The following is an 18,321-nucleotide window of genomic DNA, read 5'->3' as shown; positions in this document are numbered from 1 at the left end:
CTGGCCCCAACAGCCAGGTCAATGCAAATTACTCATCAGAAATATTAAACCAGCTCATCGTGTTCTTTACGACTCCTTGCCAGCCTTGTGCAGTATAAGAGACAAATATCTTCACAGGTTCATTTTAACTGAACGGGGGGGAGGAGGTTACTAGAGTCAACAGTTTGAATGCGATCCACATTAGACTTGCTTCTATCTGATCTTCTACATCTCTAAGCAGAGATATTTTATGTTCCTACAATGCGTACTAAGCTATTAAAATCACGGCAGCATCAAAAATGTAAACAGATGAAGCCAAGAGGCTGGTGGTTTGGTGGGCTTCCTAACGCTGTCCTTCAGACAACTTTCCAAATTCTTATCTTCCACAGCCATGAAACGTAACAGAATTTGCCTGCGTTCAGGAACAACCAGTAGCAGAAGTACTTTGAAAAGCAAGACACTAAGGCATGTCTACTAAATCAATATTGCTACCAACTAACTTTGGCCTAAAGGAAATCACAAAACAAAGTTTTCAGACCACTTGTAATTATAACCATGTTATGATTTTTTAGTCTACTGTTAAATGGGAAAACCRGTGATCAAAGTTAAGTGCTTTCTGCCCGTCCTTGGTTTTTCCACTCCAAAGCAGAGGTGACACCAGCCTCATCTCGCGCGGCGGCGAGCGGCTCCGGGACCATGCTGCCTCGTGGGCCTGGCTGCGCCGGCTCAGCCTGCTGCRGTCCTGGCGAGCAGGCAGAGTCGCGGGGCGGCAGCACCCGCTCCCGCTGCCCGAGTGACCACGTCTCCCACGAGACAAAAGGGCCTGGAGCAGCTCCACGTAGCCGACCTCCTGCCACCCGGCCCCAGCCGGCAGGACAGCACTCTGCTCTGCTCCTCCCTCCCTCCCTGCAACACCAGGCCTGGAAGAGGAAGATGAAGAACTTGTTGAGTTGTACCTGCTGCTATAAACAGGATCCCGCTATAACTTCCCTTTCCCTCGTCCTTGGAGGCCTGAGCGAAAGTGGGAACTCCTAGGAGGAGCAGGGCCAGGCTAAGGGAGACAAAACTAATGCCCCCGCGGCAAGGACCAAAGTCACCTTAACTTCCACATCTGGGGAAAGAAAAGTTCAAAAATTAAAAGAAATTAGAAAACAGGCCAAAAACACAGAGTGATATTGCCATTTTTAGGAAGCCTAGTTCTAGATGGCTTGAGTCATTGTTTCTGAACACGGTTTGCCGTGCCGTACTCTGTATCATTCCCGCAGTATGTGATTTCACCGTCTAACTGACTCCGTATATTCGGATCTCGTGCCTCYCCTTTCCAGCTCAATGCAGAGCTTGAAGAAGCGAGAAGGAAATTCATGCAGGAAGTTCACAGAAACTTGTGGTGCAAAATTCATTGTGTTTGTTCTTTAATCAAAGAAATTGTTTTTAACTGCTGATCTAAATATATTTCACACACGAATTAGTCGAGCATCACTCAAATCATCCATACCAGAAACATAATTTTCATCTTCTTATTAAACCCTATTCGGTATTTCTGTCCATCCTTAGTCCAAAGAGGGCATGGCTTTGGCCACAGAGTTCACTCAAGCAATCATAATCTTGGATTTCATAACCAGCATTGTGAAATTGTAGTGCTACTCCTGCCTACCTGCTGCAGTAGCTTCCCACCTCCCCTTCTTTCAGCTCTGTAGTACGGGACAGACCCCATTTATGAGGCTTTTGGACCATGTTCCCAGTTTTGTGCCRTAAATCCAAAGTTCTGCTAGCAGCACCGTTAAAGAAAAGAATATCTCGGCCTATCCCAGGGTAYAGGCGTGGGATTAACAGCCTACTCTTCTCATCCCTCTTAAACCGCATCAGGCATCAAAGAGACTGTCCTTGCACAAGTTCACCAGCACCCTCACTAAGAGCAGTATCGCTCAATCTTCTCAGACACCGTAAGGCAACCATCARAGGTGAACAGCCGCCAAAGTAATCCTCCACGGAGAGCATGTCTAGAAGTATTCCAAAACCACGACTTTTCAACAAGGCATTAGTGGATCTTCAAAGCATGTTTGCAACACCCTGACTTCCTTCAAGACATACTCATTTGAACTCAAGGGCTTTTTTTTTTTCTGAATTGGTTTCATAAGCAGGAGAAATCAAACAGTTCATTTATTCAGTACTGGTTAATTGACTGTGATGAAACACACAAATTTTGTTTGACAACATTTGGCCGCGGATGATAAACACTCTTCAGAGAGAATATACAATATCTAGCACCTCACGCACGACACACCCAGCTTCATGAACCACTGACAACTGCCAGCACGCATAGAAAAAGGAAAAAAAAAAGCTGGAAATTTTGCCCATAATCAGGAACGATGTGTTTTCAGAAGACATTTAAAAATACACAGAAATTGTCTCAATGCCCCATCTAATTCCTTCCCAAAGATTCCTGTTACTCATTTCAAATGTTTGTCATTCATGTTGGAAGTCAATAACATTTAGGGGATTACCTGTTCTCCTAACTTGTGCACTGACTATGGCATCTATACTAAACCTGACACAAGTCAAACACAATCCTAAAATGCTACTCTGTCAGCTTTTAATGCAAATGCACCCACATAATAGTTGTTAAGAAGGGAGAAACAAACAGATAATCACCCCACGACAGAAGAAAAAAACGATGCTCAAAATTAGAATATGCTCTGATGTTGCCAAGAGCTATATTTAATATTTATCAAAAGTGAAAGTCTCTAACTTTAGATTTCTATTTTAAAAAGTAAAAAACAAAAAGTAAAAACAAGTAAAAATGTAAAGCATTTCCTACCACAATGAAACAGCTTTGCACAAAAATAGTACAAACTGTAAAAGCTTCTCTAGGTGAAGTTTAATGGGTAATCACAATGTCACAAATACGGAACACTATTTCTAAGAACCGGACACTGAATCTGCTAGCATATACTGGTAGAGAGATGAAAAACACTTAAAATACTTAAGTTATTCTAGATCTTGCTAAAAGTACTACAATCAAAAGTAGCCTTCACAAAGTTTTACAACACATTGAAATAAGCAACAAAACTAAGAAGAGTTTACAGAAAATTCAAATAATATTTTTGTGTGTGTCGAAACAGGAAAAAAAAATCTCCAAAGAATGAAGTATTCCGTTTTATTTCTTTTCCTCACACCTTTTGACATAAGGGCTGAAGTTTTCTGTCAGCTCTGATTAATATAGTAACTGTATTCTTTGTTGAGGGAGGGGTATTTATTTTGGGACGGTTCCAACTACAACCTTTATCTGCTTCACAAAAGTAAAGACTGGTACAGCAAAAACATTCTTAAACTATAACCCAGTATCAATCAATCCATGGTTGGGCAGACTCACACAGTAAGATCACATAGGTGCCTCAACATAAGAAAGCTTGAGCCATACCTCATTTAGATATTTTGATGAGAATGTAGGGGGTTTTGTTTGTTTGYTTTTTAACACAACTCCATCTCTAATAGTAAGATATCCCTCCTTGCAAGGTTCATTAGAAGGCCTGAGCTAATGGTAATGCAAAATAAAAATACACACTAGAGCTTCACCATTAATATAAAAATATGTTTCTAGTGTTCATCTATCCCATCCTCCATGTCAGGGATTGCTTCTGCAAGTTCAACAGTGAGATCATCAGGTACTATAAGAGATAGAGATTAACACTTCTGTACTTATAAGGGTGGCAGAGTCTTTAAAAAAAAAAAATCAGGTTAATGTTTGATGAGAACTACCAAGGAGAGACRAGCTAGCAGTTTGCTATAGGGCACTTCTCCTTCCAAATCAGCTCCAAAACACTGCAGAAATCCCCAGCGAAGCGCAATAAGCCTGGACTTGCTGCTACTTCTTAGACAAAACATGGAACACAAATCCTTCAACACTGTTAGTCGAGCAAAACTTCATTGTAATTTTTGTGAGAGCAGGTTGTTAATTCCAGCGTCCCAGTCAAATGAAGGTGCAAGAAATTACAACCTACTCTTTAGTTTTATCATCTAGATTCCTCCACTCATTCCCTAAACTTTTATCAGATCACCTAAGTATCAAATCACTAGCATGTTTTACTCAAGAAGCTACCGCGCTTCAGTGATGGATGAAAAGAATTACAGTKATGTAACTCAGTACTAACTACTGAAAAAGGATTTAGGGGCCCTTTAGAACCAACGAGGCTATATACACGTAACATGTTTTATTAAACAAGGTCTGGTGAGAAATTGGTATATTATTCATTGTCTACAAGATTCAGTATATAGAAGCAAGGTTTACATTTGGACCAAGGTAAAAGTAAACACCCAGCAACTGAATTTTAAAAGCCAAATTAAGGAGGAAACTTCTAACTTCTGCAGCTGCAATACAGCTCATTTAAAATCGAGTTTTAAGTTCATTTCTAAAACATACTACTGAAATAGCTTAAAACTGTTCACATCCAAGTAGAAGTTGCAAGACAAGCTTGATGTAATTTATGCAAGAGTTAAGCGATACAAAAATACCCATTCTTTAAAATGTCTTCATAGTTTTGTGCAAAAGTATTACAGGGTAGGGGAAATGTCTGAAATCTCCCAGATTAAACTTATACTGGCATCAGTTTATTTTTTGTCACTATCAAGGACAAGCTCTAAAAATAAAGCAGTGACTGCAGCTCCTTCTTGGTTCAGCGAGGAAAGCYGTGAACGGATTGCACTGCACTGCCCGGGCTCTTCTGCAAGGCTGGTAGCTGTGACCCAAAGAACCGCTGGGGAATTTCCCTCTACCTCCTCTGAAAAAAAGCAGACCTAAAGCTATCAGTTCTATTTGTCTCCTTTCTAGCCCATTTATGGACTGGTAGAGGCAACATCTGTCTGGCTCTCAGAAACAAAGTTCCCAGCTTTTTTTCCTCCCTAGAGAGTAGAGCTGCTCACAGGCCATCAGCTTGGGACCCTCCTTTTTGTCCTGTCTCTACAGAAAAGGCTAGAAAAATATGGAAATCTAGTAACCGATAGCACAATTCCCTGCTCTTCTTCTCTCTCAGTGGACCCAAACATCAGAGGAAGGGATTATTCAACTATCAGCTGTCCCTCTATCTGCCACAAAGCAACTGGATCCAGGGATGACACAGATCCTAGAGAGGAATGACTCAAGAACGATGTGACTGACTCGCTAAGGAAAGGAGGATGTCTAAAATCCGAACACTGTGATACAACAAAGCCGTCATCTACAAAAACTGTCATTTTCTGCATCTACCACAACTCCAAGTCAGCACTCCTAGTCTGATAAGACAAAGCCTCAACATACTCTTRGTATCAATAAGCAGAGACTGAGCCAGATGAGGAAAGTAAAGTTCATTTCTGCAGTAAGTGAGGCAGAATTTTACCACTGCCTTCCCTTGCTTTTGCATTTTTGTTTGCTTTGTCTTACAATATTAAAACTATCTTCAGGGCTATAAAAAGGTTTCTTAACCAAGCCAATGATATTCTTCTTAGTATCATTTGAAGCTATGCTTCTCATGTCTTACACTTCAGGAGATTTTGCTATCCACTGAGAACACAGTTTAGTTTCTCGCACAAAGCTCAATGCAGCATACTTCAACCCAAATCAATTTTGTATTAAAACATACTTCTCATCCTTTCAAATTCTCGATCACTAGTATATTCCATAATGCAAAGATGTAACACCACGAATACAGTTTTTACATGCAATTTTTTCATGTCCACACAGGCTAACCAAAGCATATTATACTACTGTTTCCCAACAATATTCTGCAGTTTAATTGGGCAGAAACTTAATAACTGAATTCCTGTGCCTACATGTTCTTCTGTTTAAACTTTGAAGCCAAGACAATTGGTGTTTAAATTTTATTAAGCAATCGTTATTCAGACATCCAACATTAATCTGGCTATTATAGTTCTGACTTCCTCACATTAATTTACTTTCATAAAAGGCATCATTATATTTGAGTATTGTGAACTCCATATAGCATTAACATTAAGAAGGGATTCACTTTGCAGAAACTCTCTGATAAGTATGTTCTGTATGAGACTTGAAACAGTATATAATGTTCTAATCAAGTCCCATCAACTACAAGGGAAAGGGAAAATAAAAGGGAAAATTCATGTCTATTTGAAGGCCCACATCCTTCTCCTATTTTAACAGGACTGCAGAAGAACCAAGAGGGGAACAAGTTTTTCAAATTAATTACCTATGCTTAACCACCATTTCCTCCAGTTTTGTGCAAAAATCAACTGTCTGCACTTTCTCATAAGGCATATTTGTCTTGAACTTGCTATTGTAACCAAGTGTCATGCATTCTGCTGGATAGCGCACTAAAATGCACATCAGGGTTTGAGAAAATAAATTGAGCTTCTGTATAAGCCACTTAGCTCTTTTGTAACTGTTCGGAGTAGTAAGTTCTCTTCCACATGGTGAAGCTGTATAAATACTAGCAGCATCTTTGCCTTTTCCCCTTGCCCTTTCAAACACAGCTTGTTTTGTAAACATAACTTGCATCTGATCCATCTTCACAAGTCTCGGTAATTAAATATTTTGGGGCTATTAATACATCCTGTGCCCAACTTCCCTGGGCACCTAAAACAAAGGGCAATTTTCTAATTTAAAGTATAGTAAGGGTGTGGTTCCAAGCACCTTTGCCTTGGCAGCAGGCCACAGAGCAGTTCCCACCCCTAACTGCTCATTCCTGTCCTGCACCACTGGCACGGTTGGGCTCAGAGAGGCATTTGTGGAGGCGTGCAGCAAGCTCAATTAGGGAAATCTGGCCAGGTTAAAAATACATATTTCAGAGGCAGGCTTATTTTCAACACGGACAAATTTATGATCGGATGTACTCCACAGCCCCCAAAACAGTCATATCAGCATTACAGAGCAGGAATAAGCAACCTAAACAAAAAAACAAAACAAAAAAACCCACACACTCATGAAATTATTGCCTGTGGGTTTTTTGCATCAGTGTTATAGGTGGACTTTGTCTATAGCCGTTGACAAGAAATATGGTTATGACTGATGACGCACTCTTCCTCTTAAAGTTCCAGCAGCAAAAACTTGAAGTTATCCACGGTTCCCAGCCCCCTGCACTTGTGCACCCATCTTCAAAAAAAGGCAACTACAAAAACATCCATCTCCTCTCCTACAGTTCAGTGGGAATAGCTCTAACAGACGACGCCCTTCCGCGGGGCAGAGGGACRCTGGGCAGCAGCTCGTCAGCCCAACCAGCGCTGAGCAACTTGACCATTATATGATTTAACCCTGTTCAGAAACACGGGCAAAATATTCAAGCTATGCTACAGAACTACTAACAGCCGAGTAGCACAACAAGGTGAATTCTGCTTCCAGACTGTTATAAGAACAACCAAAGGCAGTGAGGGGAAGTATCAAAAAGCCAACCGAGCGCATGTCAGCACGGAAGTATCTTTTGGAAAGCAACATCTTAAACTCATGTAAGAGCCAACAATCTTTGCTAACAATTATAGTATTTCCAGGATGTTGGAGATTGCTTTAAATTTTGAAAGCTGGATGAGTTTATGGACTTTTTAAAATCCAGAATTTGGACTACCAGAAAATGGCAGAGAATAGGAATTTTAATTCTCATTCCCAATTTTCAGCTCTAATTACTATCCAAAAAGTTTACCAAATTCATTATCACTTGCTGCCTGTCTAAAAACAGCTGTTAACACTTGAATGACATGGTAACTTTGAGACTTGGGATACTTTCCAATAATGTAATTTAAACCTTTCTTTTTAAATTTAACCATAATGAAGATAAGGAAAGCATACTTATTAAACTTAGGAAAAACCTACTAGAGAAGAGGAGTTTATAAGATTTGCAAAGCAAAAAATCTTGTAAGTAAATGGGAAGGGACCAGAACTATCTTCAGAGCTAAGCTGAAATTCAACAGAAAAGCCACAGCTTTGACTTGCACTGCTTCCAAACAAACACTAGTTTAAAAAAAAAAAAGTTGGAAAGTTTTAACCTTTCTTACTACCCATTAATGATTTCTCTATTTTACAATTCCTGTTAGCAGATTACTGAGAAAAACAGCAACATTTCTGCAACCATCGAGTATCACAACATTTAGCACAGCATCAAGTGTTTCCGGAACACAGTTGGTAAACATCAATTTAGCTATGCAAACCCTTTTAATCAAATCCCGGTCCTAGAGCAGCTTTAGGCAGGCTGCTGGCGGGCTGCCGGGCTGCTTCGCCTTCCCGCGGCCGCGGGGCCCCTCCGCCTCCGCCTCTCCCACCCGCGCGCCGGGGCACCGCAGCTTGCTGAACCAGCAGAATGCTCCCTCCGCACCTTGCCTCTCTCAGTATGGTTTCCTGTTTTTGTTTTACATTTTTTTCAAAGTTCTTATAGCTTTTTGCCATCCCCTATATCTTATCTTTCTCTTCAGTATTTATAGCAAAAAACCCAGAAGTCTCATATATGGTCTTTTTTCTCTCCATTTTCAGTGTGAGGCTGACAACTCTGAATTCAGGATACGAGCCAGCACAAGGCCCTGCTCCTTAATGCTGTGACCTTTTAAACAACCTTTCTGGATGTGGCCTTAAAATGCTGCCATGCTGCTCACAATCCTGTCACATTTAAGCCGCAGAAGAAAGAGCCACAAAAGAAATACTGGACAGACATACCTGAACGCTGCTAAAAAAACTACTGCTCCGTTTACAAGTGTCCCATTTCCTAGACGGGACAGCCAGGAATATGCCATAAAACATCTCTCCAGAGCTCTAATATGATTTGGCTACAAATCGCTCCAGCTCACAACTCCTCCTGTGGCAGGGGACCAGCTCAGCGTGACACCTGAACGCTGGAGGTCTGGTATCAATCTGATGTTCGGGATCTACACAGCTACGCCACAGACGTGCGGCGTGAGTATCGCTATCTGCAGACGCTTCGGAGCCCTTCCTGTTGCATCACATTATAAAAAAAAAAAAGTTAAAGCATCTTCCACACAACATAGGTAAACTTCTACCCGGACTGAAAGCTTAACTTCTGCATTTGATAAACTAGGAAAGGCATTGCACAAGCTGGTTTTGAACTGTTGTTTTTAACATATTTTTAACCAGAGCCAAAATACTTGACAGACAAGAAAACTGCAAAACAGACAATCATAACAACATACAACATAAATCAATTTGTAAGTCAGCTTGTTATAGCTTTAATTACGAGCAGACAAGTACTACAATGCTTGAATGAATACAGTTTTAAATCAGTGAGACTCGATGAATCTTGCCAATAGAAAAGTTAAACTTTTTCCAGTATGAAATAAAACACAAGTAACCTTAAAAAAAAAAAAAAAACTTGCCAAAATTCAGCTGAAATTCAAAATAGTTAATGCAACAGGTTAGTTCAGAGCATCCAGTCAGAGCCCATGCAGGCACTTTCACTAGTGCCAGTTTATTCCAGGGCTTGAACCTGCATCAGTTAACAGATGAAAGCAGTTAAACTGCTTTCAAGGGCTACAGAAATCACATGACAAGAAATGCTTCTCCTCCCCAAAGATTTCAAAATACTGCAATAAGCAAAGTGGGGGGAGCCCTATTAAAGCCTGGCTTAATTAAGTACTAATTACCACGGCATCGAGGTGCTCCAAGCGTGGCAAAGCAGCCCTGGATGGGGACTCTACGTTTCTGCACGCCAGGTAATAATCCCGGCACCACCTAGCTCTCGCGCGCCGGCACGCAGCTTCGTCTCCCGGAGTAATGCTAGCTCTGGGGGGCTTTGGCTAGAATTCCTTTTAGCAGGTGGCCAGCGAATATAAAGTTTAATGAAGTGAAAAATGATCCGAAACGTACTTTATAAAATGAACCACATGAAAACAATCTGAAGTGATTATGAACTAGGTGCAAGTTTATTACAATTTATTTTAAAGTGCATAAGTAGCATTTTTGCTGCTGAAGTGTTAAGAAGCAAGATGATCAAACAGTACCGATTAGCAGCAAGGCGAATGAATGAGGGTTACAGAATGCTGAGAGCGTTACGCGGCGAGTTTAACAAAGCAGACTCCTTCATTAGTTGAAAATATTACATCTTTCATTTCAAATTATTCAGTCCAAGTATTAATTCCTTCAATGTTGACGATAAAACTGATCACTGAAGTGGTTAAAAAAGTTTTCTCCTTGTAACTAAAACTAGGAGACAAATGTATGTATTTTAAAACCGTGAAGGACATGGTGGACAAACAAACCAGTTCACTTAAACTGTTTTGCCTTTCTTAGGCATCTGGCATAGAAYAGATGCTTTCAATTGTTTTTGTGGATTAATTGGATTCTACTTATCATCCAAAAGCAGTATGATAAAAGTTAAGATTAGCCATTTTTAATGCAAGATTCACCACTTAATATTTTAAAGTGATTATTTTTAAGTAGTACAACGGATTAACATAAACTGCATAAATAAAGTAACATTCCGGCTAGTGAGAAGCTCCCTCATTATACCGGCCAATGAGATCCAAATTTTCTACTTATCTTCTCTTAAAGTGAAACCCATATTAAGAGTAATTTTTGACCACCAGTAGTTTTTCAGTTTGTCAGTAAATCATGACTGAAAGAAGTATTTTAACACTCCTTTGAATAAATCCATGCTAATAAGAAAATCTGCTTGTTCCCCCATACACACATCTCTGTCAGCAAAAAAGTGGAAATAGGATTTATCCAAAAAACACCACCACAGATTATTTGGGCCAATTAGGCAGGTGAAGAGGACCCTGTGAAAGCATCTTTAAATGTCAATTCAGTGTGGATCTTGCTTCATTTGCCCATAGAAGAATGCAACTTTTTTTTTTTTTTTTTAATCAAGAAAACAATTAGAGGGACCTGGAGAAAAAGGAAACAAGAAAAGTCTTTTCTTAGGGGCTTATTAGTGATATACTAATTTAAGCTGAAGACTACTTGTTAAGACTCTCTCCCAGTAAAACATATTTCTGTTAATTATCGCCCAAGAACGCGTCACAGTAGAAACTCCTTACTTGCATTTTTTCCCTCATTAAACATAACTGGTGCTGATATTACAGGAGAAGTAACCACTGCTCTCAGAAAAGCCTTTTTACCCTCTATCTTTTAGAGGCTATCTACACTACAGTTTTCACCATGTTAGATCAATGTTTTAATATGGTGCTAATTTATTCTATCAGCAGCGTAAGAACATAACTAAACATAGTGGTTGCAAAATTTCACCAGTCCATTTGAAACAATACCAAACCAGGAATAGCGCCATAGTGCTTTGCACTTGCAATCAGCGTGGATCATTGCTACCATCAGCAACAGCCGCGCAAATACAACCCAGGCACCCACCGGAAGCTTTAATGGTAAATCTAAAAGAAACAAACAAAAAAACCTTCCCCACCATCAGCCCCCATAAAGCAAACAAAAAAACCACCCCAAACAAACACACACACACAAAACATCAGCAAGCTCTTTTTCATACAGGACCACCCAGCATATAAAAAAATTGAAGAGAGAAGGTAAAACAGACTATTTTGTCCGATCTTTGTATTTCAAGTCCCTTAAAGTTACAAGAATAAAAATCTAAAGACAGCTTTACAAAATCCAAGCCTTTTTCAGTCATAGCAACTTCCACTAAGTTACTACTTTTATTTATGCCAGAACACAGTACTACTTACTAAATTAAATTTACAAAGCGTTTCTCCATTAAGTCCTTTAAGTCATTTTTTCATACTCAATTTTTCTGAAATTCTCACCTTCATGGCTCAGTTTTTCACATTTGGACTCTGACCAAGCAATTTTTTAATTATCTTTAAATAAGAAAACATTTATGCTAATAGTAATGGGACACCGGTAAAYGAGATCAGCAGATTCTTCTGACTTTTTCATATAACTATGGCCTATACTCCCCTATCCTCAAAATACATAACATTACACAAAAACTGAATTCCCAATTTGCTGTGGCTTTTTTGGTTTGTTTTACCCTCCCCTATAGAAAAGATTCTCTATTAATTGTTCTTCAGCCGAACTATGTAAAGAAAAGCGTAGACTCTTATCTCCTCATCCTACTTGCTTTAATTATTTGTGCACATTAAAGCCTGATTAAAACCATTTAAGCACTTTCATCACTGAAATCTCTAACATCTTTTAGAAATTAAATGCAGAAACAAAAAATATATGTGAATGTGCAATGAGAGGAGGACAATTACAGCCAGCTATTGAGCATTTATAGTAATGTTAGTATACATGGTCACACATCTTGAAGCATATATTCAGTATTTTGAAGCATATATTTATATAAAAATATTCCAGACTATCAATATAAATACTAATTATTCATTTAAAACAGACACTTGCAACAGGATCACACTAACACTAAGGAAAGTGCTTTCTACATTTTCTGACTGTTCCTATTTCCTCCATGCAGCCCTAAAACAAAAGGGGGAAAAAAGCACCCAATATAAATGTCTGCTACGGTAAATAAAGCTATCACAACTCATTTCCAGATTTTCTGATGCTGGAGGACCAGCTGAACTAACATTGCCTTATATGGCTTTAGGATGTTTGTACGTTTATCTACGAGTATGCGTCTGCCTATGGGTAGGTGCCTTTGACCTCAGTATCTATACGCCGTATGCAGCTACAAGAGCAACCAAACAACTTCCCAGTTCTCATATTTAATTATTGGCTTCTGCATTTGAAACACGCTGCCATTTCTCACATCATAGCTCGATCAGAGTTCAACTCAAAAAAAAGTAGTTAGTGCATTTGAGTGAAAAACCAGGAATGAGAGACAGTGTTCAACAATCTGAAATTTCAGCAGGTTTAAGAATGAAAGCTGTTAAGAAAGATACCTAATACTGAGTAATTTAAATTTTACCTCTGTGAAATCTAAGAACCCGAGCTAAGGACAAGTTTAAACAGTTTTTTCTGTCTGAGGAGTACTTTTTAACTGGCCATTAGTTAGTAACGCTATTTTCCCAATGTTTGGTTCTAAAAATATATTATCATTTTTTTCTTAAAATCAGAAGCGTTCCTCATTTTGAAAAGCAAAGAAAGCACTGGGTGAGCAGACGGAGAGAAGAGATAAAAGCAGCCCAGCACTCTGCTGCAGGAGGAATCCTGTGCTTGAGGATGCTCCTGCACAGAACCTCCCCAGCACTTCCAGGTCTCAGCCTGTTCAGAAACACCTGAATTGGAGAAAGTGTCATAAACGATGGTCACGTCGCAGTGACCAAAGGACAGCAGGAGACGATGCACGTGGACTAGCACGGACAAGGCAAGAGGACAGGGACTGACTGCAGGACGATCAGCAAAAGCTGTGGCAGGGAACGAGGAGTCAGGATCCAGACAGTGTAAGGGTGGAAGTGGTGAGACTGGGAAAAACGGAGGCCTAAGACATGGCTGATGACTGGTTCATAATTGCAACAGGTATCAAACAGCACAGGTTTAGGTAGCTACAAGTTATTTCTGCCTGAAATGCAGACATAGCTATCCTGCTAATTGCAGCGCATAGGAAGAAGTCACTCAGAGATCAAGAAACATGTTTCAGTGTCCATTTCTCATTTTCATTAATTTAGAAAGAGCCAAGTATTGCTCCAGTAGATGACACCTGATTACTAAAAAAGGCCATTCTGCAAAAGAAACATGGTGCTTATTATAACAAAGGTAAATAAAGCATCATCTATTAGAAAGGTTAGTAGTGACCATCACCATTTACAGCACTTAGAGTAGGCATCAAACAATGCCAATGATGTATGATGAAATTATAGTGTTCTGTTTCCAAGCGACTGCAAAGTTACAGTGTATTGAAACCTGGATGCCTTCTCCCTTGTAACACCATATACAGTAAAAGTTACCGAGTTTTAAAAGCATGAAGTTCAGGGATCCGCTTTGGTTTAATGCATGTTCCCTGACACCCTTTCCAATCATAACAGATCTATTATTAAGAGTTTACAAGGGAGCACACACATTTGCAGTAATTCCCTTCTGTCCCTCCACTAACAAGCCACTAAATTTAAAAGCTAAGAAAAGTTTAAAGTCCAGCCCAAAGGACAAGCATCTTAAAGCTACTTTTGAAAACCACAAGTAACGGAGGAAACATCAGTTCTTTAAAGGAAAAGAAACACAGCATCAACACGTAAGAGAACAGCACCATTCTTCTGGCCTGCTCTCTAGCAAGTCTGGCCTTCACAGCCCCAAAACAATAATGAAAACAAATAGCAAGAGACTGCTGTTCCGCTGCAGAGGAGCACAACTGCTAGCTGTATGAAATTTGGGGTGGTAAAGAAATCCAGCCTGAAAAACATGACCATTACAGGATTCCACTATTAGTAAGAGTACACTATATTTGGATAATTATAAAACATGGATAAGCAACATATTCAGTATTTAAGTTACCAATAAATGTTATGACATGAATAAAGTATAAGATGAACTTTAACAGAGATTAATAAAAGGGGATGTGAGGTATTTAGTGATGTATTGTCGGGACTGGGTACAATACCTCAAWAGGAAGAGGTGCAGGCAAAGCTGCACCTTGTGAGCTGCTAAAAGGAGAAAATTAGTTCAAGATTTCAGGGCAAGAACTTCCATCATTCAGTGTTTGTACAGCACCAAGCATAAAAAGATCCTATTTTTCTGTTGGTACCTGACACTACTGTCAGTTAATAAATTGGGTTTTACATTCATCAGCAAAATAATTAATGAATCAAGTAAGAACAAGAGACATAACAACTTGAAGAACTACAATACGCTTGGGAAGAAAAACGTAGTTTACTACATTAGGGAAAAGGGAGGTTTGAAACACAAAGTTGGAGAAATAAATTCGGAAAGTAGTAACAATTAGAGAGCCTGGGGAGGTGGTAGACACTAAAGCAGACACGAGTGCATGAGGCAGACGATATTACAGCTAAATGGGAAAATGGAATTTTGGACTGCACGTACGAAGCTGGCACAAACCCAAGGAAGTCAGTCTTGCTATGATGCAGCTATGTGCTGCGCTAGGCACCTCTGTAAGTCATAGACAACATCAGACTATTATTTCAGAGAACAGATACAATTAGAGATGGGAAAGCATAATTCAACAGCAGCACGTACAAATATGCACATCTAGTTAAAGTAAGTGTCTACAGTGAGAATAAACCTGGACTAGCATAGGAGAAAAATACACCGTATAAGAACAGCACTACTTTAAAAACCTCAGGCTGACCAAACTCAAGAGAAAAGCTTTATGACAGAAAGAAGCACTAGCCTGTACAGTTATATTTCTTAAGTAGTGACAGAAACCCTATCATTTCACAAGGTTAAGAGCATCTTGTTAGTCATTAGTAACTGCAGAGAAGGAACCATCTTGCAAGAGAAGAATAATTGCCAGATAAGTTCTTTCATCTTTAGTTTTGCAATTCTATGACTGCAATTTGTTATTTTCTTATTTTAATACAGTTAGCAATATATTTTACATGCATTTTACACTGCTCTAACTACATGTAACCTGTTAAAGTTTCCTGACTCATTTCCAGACAGGCCTTCATCATCATATTGCCTCTCTATCTCACCATACCTTGGAATATTCTCTGCTTAAGCAAAGATGACATTGCTTCTTTCCTGATACAAAGTCCAAGGAAGACATTGAAATCAAATGACATAGAAGACAGGTGGGCTCAGGTTCAGTTATTTCTTGGTCTACACTGAAGGTACCTGCGAGACTACGGTAACACAGTAGAGAAGAAACATGCCTGCAGAACAAACCACATGTGAGTAACGATCTGAAATTATGTGGCTGAGGACAATTACTGCAGCAGAAAAGAAACCTCACAGTCACTAAAACCTCAAGCTTATTTTCACATCCTCAGACAGGTAGACCCCAAATATGTGTGACTAACTTTCCTCCCAGCTCTATGTACACTTTGCTGCTGACAAAGGTGGCCTCTGGAAAGATACTGGCATTTTTGTATCCTTGACAATGCCAAAATCTACCTATAGGGCAGCTACTAATCTCATGTCTTTACTCTCAAGACTAGGCTCAGACATGTATATCACTCGTTAATATTTCTACCGCAACAATGTAGCTTTCTGTTGATCTGGAGCAAAAAGTAAGAGTAGTAAACGTATTAAAAAAAAAAACCCACACACAAAACAAGAGGATGAGCAGAAAGGACAAGAACAGAGGGAAGAGAAGCAATTATGGCAACTGTCACAAGCACAGAAAACATGGAATAGGGAAGGCGTTTCACCATCCATCATTTGCTCGCAGAGTCCCCTGTCTGCTCCAAAAGATGTTGCAAACTGTTCCCTCAGTCAGTAGTGCACAAGCCATATATGTCTCTAGCCACATCTAACATCCAGAAGCAACCACTGTGGAAAACAAAGTGCAGAACATCCTTGCCAGCAGCTACGAGCTAGAAAAGGAAGAAGGAACTAGTGCACACATGCCAACTTTTTATCTACCAACTGCGAAGTCAGTACAGATTTCCGCTGCAACATATTTATTTACAAAATCCTCAAAATGCAAACTGTGTAGCTTTTGCAGATAAAATTACGTAGCAACTTTTTCATTAAATAGTTGGGCAATAACTATGCAGAAGCATGCATACATTCTAGCTTTCTGAAAAGAAAACCTAGATATCCAAGTAATATTTCAACAAAGTTTTCTCAAGTTCAGTTAAGTTCAGATCACTACAACTGGGAAGAATACAAGGAAACTACATGTAAATGTGATCTCTTCGTTTACTTTTTTGTTGCATGGTTTCTTGTACAAAACTGCTGAGGAAAAAAAAAACCCACCTACCCTACGCACTCAGTCTCCCTCTTACAATGTTTAAGACGTAAGAGAAAAGTGAAAATGAGAACTGGAAAGATGTTTAAAGGAAACATTAGGAACCTGAAACCATTTCTGAGACTGGAGTTGAAATTTACTGTGTTCTTTATGATTAGCCAAACAGTTCAAAAGGAGAGAATTTGCTCCTGTATGAAGGCATGAACACATTGCATAGTGGCTAGGAAGTCATAAACAAATAATAATACTGATATGTCAATAAAGCCAACAAATTAATAATGCCTAATAGGAAAAATTTATTTCCTGTTAATGACAAAAACAAAACAAAAGCTGCAGGATTATCATTACAAGCCATTGCATGTCTCAAGTACAAAACCCGTATACTTTTAAGGGCTTGTGTGTGTGTGTACACACATATAGGTATCGCACCTTGCTGAGGCAAAAGACACAACAGTAGCACTGTGATTTTACTAATGTTGCTCTCATCAGAGAATATACTAAATGACAAATCAAGTTTAAAACCACTCCTTCAAATCACTTGACCAGACCCTATTTCACAATAACGCCCCCAGGCTGTATAGCAATCCATTTCAGTGACTTAAGGGAAGTATTCAGAAGTTTTAAAGAAATGCAAGGAACCAGACGCATACTCATGAGAAGCTCAATAACTAGAAGACACTTGAAAAATATGGTGAAGAATGAAACTAGACACTTGAACAGAACAAAACAGTTTCAAAGACTGCCAGCGCTGTTAAGCGCCTGTTCAGCTCACAATGAAGCAAGTGGGGAGGTCTGACTGACATCAGTGGAAGCGTGAACATTTAAAATCATCATAGTCTTCACAAGTAAGTGACCAACAAAACCTTAAGCCATGGAGACGGGCTTGTTATATAAAGGAGCCCAGACTTGCTAAGTGGAACTCTCCTTCATTAGTACATCAGTTTTTCAGGCCATACCTGAGGTATGGCCTGAAAGTATAAAATTAACTACCTTTTCATTTCAATAAGTGAATGAAAGACAGCACCTGAAAGCACATATATCTGTATTACAAGTCTCAAGGCATTTTTTTGTTCACTGAAAAGGGAAGCTTGTCACTCTCTGCTCAAGAAACATTAAGCGACCGCTCTCTTGATTACAAGATACATTTCAATACTCATCATGGATAATTTACGTAACAAACATCTACTCATTTAAAAGAAGGATGTAACCGTGCCTCAGTAACCCTGAAAGCCTCCCTTCTTCTGACCTTTGGCAGTACCCACAGAAAGCGATTTCATACGACCGAAGCAACAGAGCCTGCCTCCGCCAGCGCTGCCTGATCCCAGGAGCAGCTCGCTGCCTAAAACGCAGAGAGCAAAGTGGAAGGAACAAAGCCCTGACGTCAATTGGTGGAAAAGGATTAAACTCAACAGCTAGGAGAAGGGAACGCGTTGCCCCCGCCGCCTGCAGCAGCACCAGGAACCACCCCGAGCACCGAGGACCATCCCGAACGCGTATTTTAGCTGGTGCCACCTCGGTTTCGCTTTCTGAAGACGGGAGGGGACGGCGGGACACACACCCATCCGCGCAGGGGCGGCCAGCTCGCCTCAGCACGTTACTCCAGAACTGC

At 39.8% G+C, this 18,321-nt stretch overlaps 1 protein-coding gene across 8 annotated transcripts in view; it reads right to left on the bottom strand.

Annotated features, from left to right (window-relative positions):
- Positions 1-18,321, bottom strand: part of AFF4 (AF4/FMR2 family member 4) — a 58,966-nt gene that overhangs the window by 40,121 nt on the left and 524 nt on the right. Inside the window, exon 2 of one of the 8 annotated variants that reach the window (XM_026063417.1) lies at positions 17,959-18,051. The exons of 6 other annotated variants lie outside the window; for them this stretch is intronic. The gene's annotated coding sequence lies outside the window, so the exon portion shown is untranslated. Of the gene's footprint in view, positions 1-935; positions 1,091-17,958; positions 18,052-18,321 lie in introns of all 8 variants that reach the window. One more of the 8 variants, XM_026063416.1, reaches the window with a different exon arrangement.

This window comes from Apteryx rowi, unplaced genomic scaffold (assembly GCF_003343035.1).
Source record: "Apteryx rowi isolate R43461 unplaced genomic scaffold, aptRow1 scaffold_2, whole genome shotgun sequence".
Lineage (NCBI taxonomy): Eukaryota > Metazoa > Chordata > Aves > Apterygiformes > Apterygidae > Apteryx > Apteryx rowi.
The sequence above is the reverse complement of the archived record's forward strand: the minus strand, read 5'-3'. Positions and strand labels throughout refer to the sequence as shown.